Source organism: Eulemur rufifrons, chromosome 9 (assembly GCF_041146395.1).
Source record: "Eulemur rufifrons isolate Redbay chromosome 9, OSU_ERuf_1, whole genome shotgun sequence".
NCBI lineage: Eukaryota > Metazoa > Chordata > Mammalia > Primates > Lemuridae > Eulemur > Eulemur rufifrons.
In genome coordinates, this window is record NC_090991.1 from 38620645 (window position 1) to 38629373 (window position 8729).

The following is an 8729-nucleotide window of genomic DNA, read 5'->3' on the forward strand; positions in this document are numbered from 1 at the left end:
CCGGGGCCCACGGGCGCGCGCGCGCCGCTCGCGCGCGGAGGCCCGGGGGCGCGCGCCGCCCGCAGCCTCGAGCGCGCCCCACGCCGGCGCGCGCCGCTTCCTGGTTCCGCCCGCAAGCCCTGAGGTCCCTCGGGCCCCCTGCGCGGCCGCCCTGGAGGGACCAGGAACCCCCTCGGCGCGCTCCGCGGGGCCGGCGCCGCGCGCACCTTCTTTCCGCGGAGGTGGGATGGCTTCCCCGCTCGCCTCCCCGGCCGGGCCCCCGGGGCCGCAGGCGCATGCTGCTGTGTTTGGGTAGGGGCGACCACCACCGGCGGGCCCGGGCCCTGATGATTGGCCCTCCTCCGCGGCCCGCCTCCCTCCCTCCCCCGGGGCCGAGGCCCGCGTTCCAGGTCCTCTCCCTCCCAGGCGGAGGTCAGAAGTCCACAGCACCCCAGATCAATAATTATCCCGGGTTTGCACTCGGGAGGGCGTCTTAGCCGGGGCTCCTGTCGCTTACTACCCGGACGGACGGATGGATGGCCGACGGGCGGGCAGGCGGAAAGCCTGCATGGACACAGCAGTTCACAATTGTCTGGGCCGATTGGATTCGTCTACTGCTGCAGGGTGAATCTATGGGGAACCGGGGCGTTTGGGGCCATTTCCCTCCCTGGGGAAACCTTGCTAGCTCCCACCAGTCAGGGCTGCAGGGGAGACCGGTCTGTCCAGAGAAGAAAGAATAAGCAGGGTCACCTCGGAGGATCCAAGGGAAGGGAGTCTCGGAGATCTTACCCGTGCCATGGGGAGGGGGTTGCGGTGTGTGAGAAGGCAGCCTGAGTCACCCACTCTCCTCCCCTCCAGCTGCATCTCCAGAGCTGGCCCACAGTTTCCCTGGCAACCCTCCAAGGGCCAGCACCAAAGCAAGACATATCAAAGCTCCAGAAAGCCCGCTGCAGGGGGCAAAAGAGGGAGAAGGACCCCTTCCCAGCCCCACACATACACACACAGAGTACCCCTTCCCTCCAGTCTCGTACAGGTTGTCCAGCTGAAAATTTTCATGTCCAACCAAGAGCTGCCAAGTTCTCCCATGAGCCTCCTTTGGCAGCTTTTCCCAGCAGCTTTCCCTTCACCTCCAGAATAACACCAACCACAAAGGTCTTTGTGTCTGTAGCCGATCACAAAGCCCTTCTCCCCCACCCAGGCTACTGCTCCTGTCCCACACTCTGGGCCAACAACATCTGGCACAGTGCTTTGCACAGAGTAGGTGCAGGCAGCTTGGAGGTGGGAGCAGGAAGCAGGAAGCTGGACAGATGCACCAGCCCCGAGCTCTCTGGCAACCCCTCTGACAGTCACTGCCCAAGATGTTTGGACGTTTGTGCACCGCATTTCTCTTTCTTGTAAGCTTTCATACCTGCACACATGCTGTTCCCTCTGCCCAGAATGTCCTGCCTTCTTGCTGCCTGCCCTTCCATGACATTTGCTCCGGGCAGCGTGAACCCCACGAGGGCAGGCACAATATCCCCACTCACTTTTAAATCCCCCCACCTGTGCCCTGCCCACAAAAGACACCCAATAATATTTATGGAACAAATCCTATGCTCCAGGAATGGAAATGAAACTATAAGGACTCTGTAGTCATTCAGAGTACAGGGTCTAAAACCAAACTCTCTCGATGCCTTGAGCCCTGTGACCTTGAACAAGTTTTCTGCCTCTACTCATTTGTACTGTGGTGATAGTAATAGTACCTACCTCATTATATCATGAGAATTGAGTTAATACAAGTAAAGTGCCTCAAATGCTACAAAGCATTGTATAGCTGTTAACTATCATCATTGTTATTTTTAGTAACCTCTTCCTAAGACTGGCCAAGTTCTAGGACTCAATCCAGCTACCAGGGCTGCTAGGTTAAGTGTCCTGATGGGTGGGGCTCACGTGCCTCTTTGTTCCTGCATCTCACAGTGCATCCCTGACTGATCACTAGGCACCAAGCTAGACCTGGCTGGCTGTGTGCACAGACATGGAAGATGGAATGTTCTGGACGACTACCTCAGCAAGACAGAATGTTGTCATCCTGGGACAGGAAGGAAGGTCCAACACCTACCTCTCTCTGCTTGACAATTCAGATAGGGTGAGACCCTCTTCTTCTGGGCCTCAGGGACATATTCCTCTAAGTCGAGGGGAAATCAGACTGATACATGACACTGAAGGAGTCCCAGAGAGGAAGAAACTGGACAGGAAACTAGGATCCTGAAAGACCCTGCAGAGAACCCAGAGAGAAAGGTCCCGGGAGATACCTGGGGATGCAGAGATGTCCTCAGGAGGGTCTCGTCTCTTATTCCACCGTGGCCTGACCCAGGAGAGAAACAGGCTTGAAGGATCAGCCTAGAAGTCTAGTGCACAGCCCTTGGCCCTATGCTCCTCTACTGGCTACAGCCTCTTCCCCTCTCTCTCATGGATGAACATGTGGCTCCAACAGACGGCAGTTCCCCTATGTCACACCCTCCCTCACTCCTGCCCCACCACAGGGAGATCATGAGGCCATTTTCTGGGAACGTAATTGAAACCACAACCATGATCCCCTCTAGCCAGAGACCAGAGATCCACACTAATGTGGCTTCCCTCTGCAGACCTCTCGGGATCTCAGGAATCAGGCTGGCCCCAGGGAAGCGCCGGCCACATGTTAGCCAAGGGAGGGCACATGTGAGGATGAGTCCTTCCATGTGGGGATAAGTCAGTACAGGCCCCCGCAGCCAAGGGGAGGAGGCATGGGACACTCAACACAGACCTCAGATCTCCAGGGCCTCAGAATGGAGTTTTGTCACAGCCAGTGGTTTGGGAGGGGCTCTGTCATACCAGGCTTACTTCTGCCAGGGCATGGGTGGTGAGAAGAGCCAAGTTTTACAGTTAGATTTGGTTCCAAACTCCAGCTCTGCCAACTTACTAGCTGTGCAACCTTGGTCAAAGTACATAATATCTCGCAGGGCCTCAGTTTCCCCTCATGTGTTAGAGTTAGGAGGAAAAGTACAATATATGTTTATAAATGCATAGACTCTAGGAGTGCACACAAGGCCCTAGGAACTGATGTTGACCTTCCCGAAGCGACCTGGCAGACAGGAACGGGGAGAGACTAACTTTTCACTGTATAGCCTTTTGAATCTTTTGTGTTTTGTACTATGTGCATGTACCGCCTATGAAAGCATTACTAAAATGGACATTTTTTTAAAAGGGAAAAGTAGAGAGAGAGTGTTTGTGAAAGCCGCTAAGCACCGTGCCTGGCTAATGGAAGGCACTGGATAAATGAGCGTTTTCTCTCTCTTTCCCTCAGCCCAATCCCAGCCAGTTTGCTGGGCCAGGAGGAACGTTGAGGGGAGGGGTGGGGTGGGGATGTGAGCGAAGCATGTGCAGGTCCTTGCAGGACTCCCCACCTGGAGATCCTTACGTGCTCTGCTCCCAGTCTTGCTCCCGTGTGCCTCACCTGTCTGGGCTCCCTTCCAGCAAGAGCCAAACAGTTGGCTCTCCAGAAAGCCTGAGGATACCCCCCAACCCCGCCTCCCGGGACAGGGCCACCATGTCCTCTCCACCCAGAGTCCCGGGGCAATGTGGCATCATCCAGGGAGGGCAGGGCTGGTGAGGAGAGCAGAGTGCCACTCCAGCCAGTGTCTTGCTGGCTTCCCAGGCAGGTTAAGAACTCAAAAGTCAGCTCAGCACCAGGCAAAGATGAGGCTGCCTGGGTGGAGAAGCAGGTCAGGAGGACCAGGCAGGCAGAGGCCAGGGCGGCAGCGGGGAGAGCCTTCTGGGCGCTGTGGGTTGTGGTGAGTGAATAGGAGTCTGCCTTGAACGGTCAGAGCTCTGGGAAGCCCTGGGCTGTTTTAGGGACCTTCATTAATCCAAAAATATCTATGAAAGTTCTGTTACAAACAAGCAGTAGGACACCGCTCTTCAGGCAACTATTAACAGTTAACTCCATAAGGAGGGGCCTGCAATGCAGATGGGACTGAGGGCAGAGGAGAACATGCCTGGCTCTGCTGGCTAATGTCCCTGAGCACCTACTATGTGCCAGGCACCAAGTCTTAACAGTAATCCTGGCAGTGTCCTCCTTTTACAAATGAGGATGCTCAGTTCAGAGAGGCAGATTCACTGATCCAAGATCACACAGCACAGCTAGGGTTTGTACCTAATGACTCCAAAGCCCTTGTGTTTTCCTCTAGGCCACACTGACCCTATGAAAGACGAGGAGGATTTCACTAGGTGGCCGAGGGAGGGAGGACCTTCCAGGTAGGTGGAATGGAGGGGTAAAGACTCGGAGTTGAGAGGTCAGCGTGAGAGGGAGGTGCCTGGCTGAAGCACGGGGTGAAGGGAGGGCCGCACTCTCCACAGCAAACGGAGACCAGGCCACCACCAGAGAGGAGGGCACGAGCCCTGGCCCAGTCTTCATTTTGACGCATATCCTCCACTTGCTCCTGGGGCTGGGGGGCCCGTTTTTGAGGCTTAGAGCATGGAAGATGTGGGTGGGTCTGAGACTTAAGAAACCAGGGAATGATGAAAAACAGAGATGTAAGAAAAGAACCCCCTCCAGTTCAAAGGAAAGTGGCAGAGTGCGGGGGCGGCAAGGAGGGAGATGGGTAGCCCTCTCCCGCACAACCCCCGGAGGGCTTGAGGTCAGTACTGGGCTGGCCACGGCATAAAAGATTTCTTGTTGGCTGGAAGAAGGAGAAACTAGCTTAGCAGGAAGAGGGGACTGACAGTCATCGTGGATGAGGATGACAGCCCCGGCCCAGGGCTGCTCAGGACAGTGGCCAGTCCCACGCGCTGCCGGCTCTGCTTGCCCACCCTCCGCCCTCTCCCCCGGCTCCTGGGCCTGCCTTGCTATGAGAGGGACTGCAAAGGGTGGGCTCCTGCTGCCCACCTGGCTGGCCAGGCAGTGTGCCCCCAGCACAGACGCCGCACCCTCCTCTCTTTGTCCAGACAGAACCCCGCCTGCAAGCCTCTCCCCCAAGGCAGGTGGGCAGAGGAGGCAAGATTCCCCCTCCCACCCACCCCGTCCAGTCCCACACCCCTCCCCTTACGCTATTCCCAGAAACGGAGGACAGTCACTATGCCTCAGGCAGGATGGCCTTGTGTTCTCTTGGTGACTTCACTGTAAATTGACTTCCCTGAAGAGTAGTAGAGGACAGGGGACAGAGGTGGGGACAGGCTTCACCCCCCGATCCAGCAGCTCCTTCCCCTCCCCCAAATTCACACAGAATTCCTCTCTATGTGTACACACACCCTCCCTAGGTCCTGCTTTGTCTTCAAGGACAAGAATGGGGACAGCATTTCTACGGGGAGGTGCTAGGGTCTGGTCTCAGAGGTAGTGTGTACTCTGAGCATGGGCCTCCGGCCCCACTTCTAGGAGCCTTGGGGGTGGGGGTTGGATGGAGGTGGACATCCAAGCAAAGACAGGTGGGGGTGAAGCAGGATGTTTAAGAGCCCTAGGGCTTCAGCTCTCCCCTGTCTGCCTCAGGCAAAGAGATACTTCCTGGAAAACCTCCAGCTTTCTTGGGAAGCCCCTTCACCCCCACCTCACCTCCCTCTGGCTCCCACGCAACAGGAACTCTCCTTAAAGAAGGGACTTGGAGCAGAAGAAACAAAGGCATCTCTGTACCACTCCCTCGACCACCCCGGAAGGTCAGGTCAAGGTGACCTCTACCTGTTCTTCCCAGGGTATGGGCATCTGCAGACCTGGTCTCCAAGGGCAGGGCAGAAAAGGGATTTGGGATAATTCTTCTCTTTGTCCATAAACTCAAACCCACCTTCATATAGGTCACACTGCCTCATTCAACAGAGCAGGGGCATAGGCGGGCGTGGGGAGGGAGGAGCCAGGCTCCACACCATAGAACAACTCTGGGCTAGCCCAGCCAAAGGAGACCTCTGCAGGGATGTGCTGGGGTTGGGGAAGTTTAGAAAGATTGTCCTAAGTCCCTGCCCAAGACCAGAGCAACTTGGATCCTGGTGCCAGCTGTGCGCTACTGGCCAGACAGCTTTAGCCAGGTGTCTTTCCTGCCCTAACCCACGGGGCTGATTCTGGCCCTGATTGCCAAACACCAGTTGAGTAGAGGAGTCCAACCATGTTTGTATACAAATATGCCCCGATCCAGTTCAGGATATGTATATAGAGTGCTACCTGCAGACTAGGCAGGGGGTGTCTTTGGATTAGTAGTATTCCTAATAAAATATGGTCAATCATCTTTGGGGGAATATATTCCTGTAAGTTTTTTTTAATCCTTCCTCACTCCCCACTTAATGCTGTGACTTAGAATTGAGGGTGAAGGGGAGTTGGGGCGAGGAGGCCAGCCTCGGACCCCAGCTCAGCCAGACCCTAGGCAGTTTCTGATCTTCCTGTACCCCATCCCCTAGGCCTGTTTTCTCCTCTGTAGCCTGGTCCCCCCAAACCACCAGGGTGCTTTGTGGTGGGAAATAGCAGAGACCAAAACAGGGGACTGAAAGCAAAGAAACCCCAAATTTGACATATCCGGGTAGTTGTGTTATCCGGAGCCACGACCACAGTCACCTCTGCCCCCAACCCAACTCTGACACCCGTCCCTCCTCCAAGGGTGCCCTCTGCCCATCCTGGGAAAGCTTCACAGCTCCTCCCCTTCCCAAATGCGTCTCAAAGGGAGAAGGAGCACAAAGAAATGGAGAGAAACCCAGACAGAATCAAACACAGAACCAGACAGAGACCCAGAGAGAAAGAATCAAAGCAAGAGGAGGGAACATGCCACGAAAGACATGGGGATTCAGGGCTGTACAGACAGAGACCGAATGTGGGAGAGCCAGCAGCTGGCCTGGGGAGCAGTGCTGGACACAGGGTGAGGGTGGCGGGGCACAGGCAGGCTCTGAAGACACTAATGCACACCCTATAAGGCCAACCCTTCCAGTTCTGTTCACCGGCACCTCAGTGCTAGATTTTTAGGACCCAAAACTACCCACACCCTAGCCAAGCCAAACCCAACCCAGCCAGATGTTGGTGGGTGGGGCTGCCCACTGGAGCAGCAGGCCCCTGCAGGCCCCGGGGGAGGAGTCTGGAGAGGCCGCTGCCTGGAAGGGGGCAGGCAGGGCCCCCACTCTTAAGTGGACGCCCTACACCACCCCAACTCCCAGGTGCCCAGATGTGAGTGCATGGCCAAGGTGGTCCTCTGCCCTCCAGACCTGGCTGAGAGGACTTGGAAATGCAAGGAGTTTGCTCCCATCAACTGACTTCCATATCTGTCCAAAGGTTGGAGGCTACAGGTACCAAGTGGGGCCCACCCATCATGTGGCAGTGAGTTTGGATCCGCCACTGACAGACTGTGTGGCCCTGGCCAAGTCACTTCCCCTCCCTGGCCTTTGTTTTCCCATTTGTAAAATCATCTTCATGGTCACATCCGGCTCTGACACTTGACTCTTATTCCAGGTGAGCCCCTAGCTCTGTGTCTGACCCTCCCCTGTCCAATCCATTTCACAGAACAGGGGAAGGCGGGGAGGGACTCTGCTTCCTCTTCTCAGCCCCTGCAGAGCGGCTGGGAAGCAAGGCTTCCCTAAATGCTCCACACACCCCCTTACAGTTTTCAATTCCTTTCCTCGTGATCCTGCCAACTAAGACACTGTGACCACACATGGAAGGTGGGGAGAACCCAGACATTCTGGCTACTGCAGCTTTAAACTTCATTTATTCTCTGAAGAATGAAACAGGGGGAGGTAGTGAGGGGCAAGAAGGGAGAGTAGGCGTGGGGCGGAAGAATGAAGAGAAAAGGGCAGATCCAAGCAGGAATTGTGGGGGGAGGGAGGGAGGCAGATGAGAATGATTCCCCCCAGGACACGCAGTCTTGGCCTGGCTGGGCTGTGAGTGGGCAGCAGCAGGGCTGGCCCGTCCCCTGGTGCTGCCAATACCAGCTGCCTGGCAGGGGGGAGGCCCAGAGGAGAGGGACGCTGGGCAAAGGGAATGGGAGGCTGCCAGCCCAGCCTTACCCAACCTCTTGGGCCTTGTGGTGGTGGTGGGTGGGGGGCTCTTGGGGAGGGGACTGTGACCCAGGCAAGGCTTCAGGGAGGATGTTCCCTGCTGTGGCAAGGCCTATAGGCCGTAGTGCGGCTGGCAGGATTCGAGACAGCCCCTCCCTGGACTTTTCTGAAGGTAGGATCAGCCTCAGATGCCACTGGGCGGGGGCACATGGAGGAGCTGGACAGTTTATGGGCCACAGTCTGTTGGCTAGGCAGAGTGCCCACTGTGTGGCCCTGGGCGAGCCCTTTCCTCTCTCTGGACTTCCATTCCTTACCTGCAAAATTGTGGAGGGGGGAGGGAGGTTGAAATATGACTGCCAAGGTTCTTTCCTGTTCCTCCTCGACAGGTGATTTTAGGTGGTGGGAGGAATGGAAGGAGGGAGGTGGGTGTTGGGGGGTGAGCTTGACTTCTCTGAAATCCCCAGTCCTTCCACTCCCTAGGGCTTTGCCTCTGAGGTCACAAAAGCTGTGGCCCCCAACCCACATAAACACACACACACACATTTACTTTTTAAATCTGGAGACTCGAAAGATGACACACGCCAGAGCTGGAAGGCATCTGCAAGGAGTGGACCCTTCCCTCCTCCCTCTTAACACATGGGAAAATTGAGGCCCTGGTTTGGGATTTCCCGGCCCTCCCACTCCGTCCCCCGCCTCTTGTCCGCCACGGTCCTGGGACGCTTCCGCAGAGCCGCAGGCGAGCGCAGGCTGGGACTCCCGGGGGACCCCGCCGTCGG

General features: G+C 56.5%; 1 protein-coding gene across 1 annotated transcript in view; it reads right to left on the minus strand.

The window, feature by feature from the left end:
- The window catches only part of LOC138392139 (signal transducer and activator of transcription 5B), a 61673-nt gene extending 61370 nt beyond the window's left edge, over positions 1 to 303 (minus strand). Inside the window, exon 1 of the mRNA XM_069482552.1 lies at positions 207 to 303. The gene's annotated coding sequence lies outside the window, so the exon portion shown is untranslated. The remainder of the gene's footprint in view (positions 1 to 206) is intronic.
- Between the last annotated feature and the right edge of the window lie 8426 nt (positions 304 to 8729).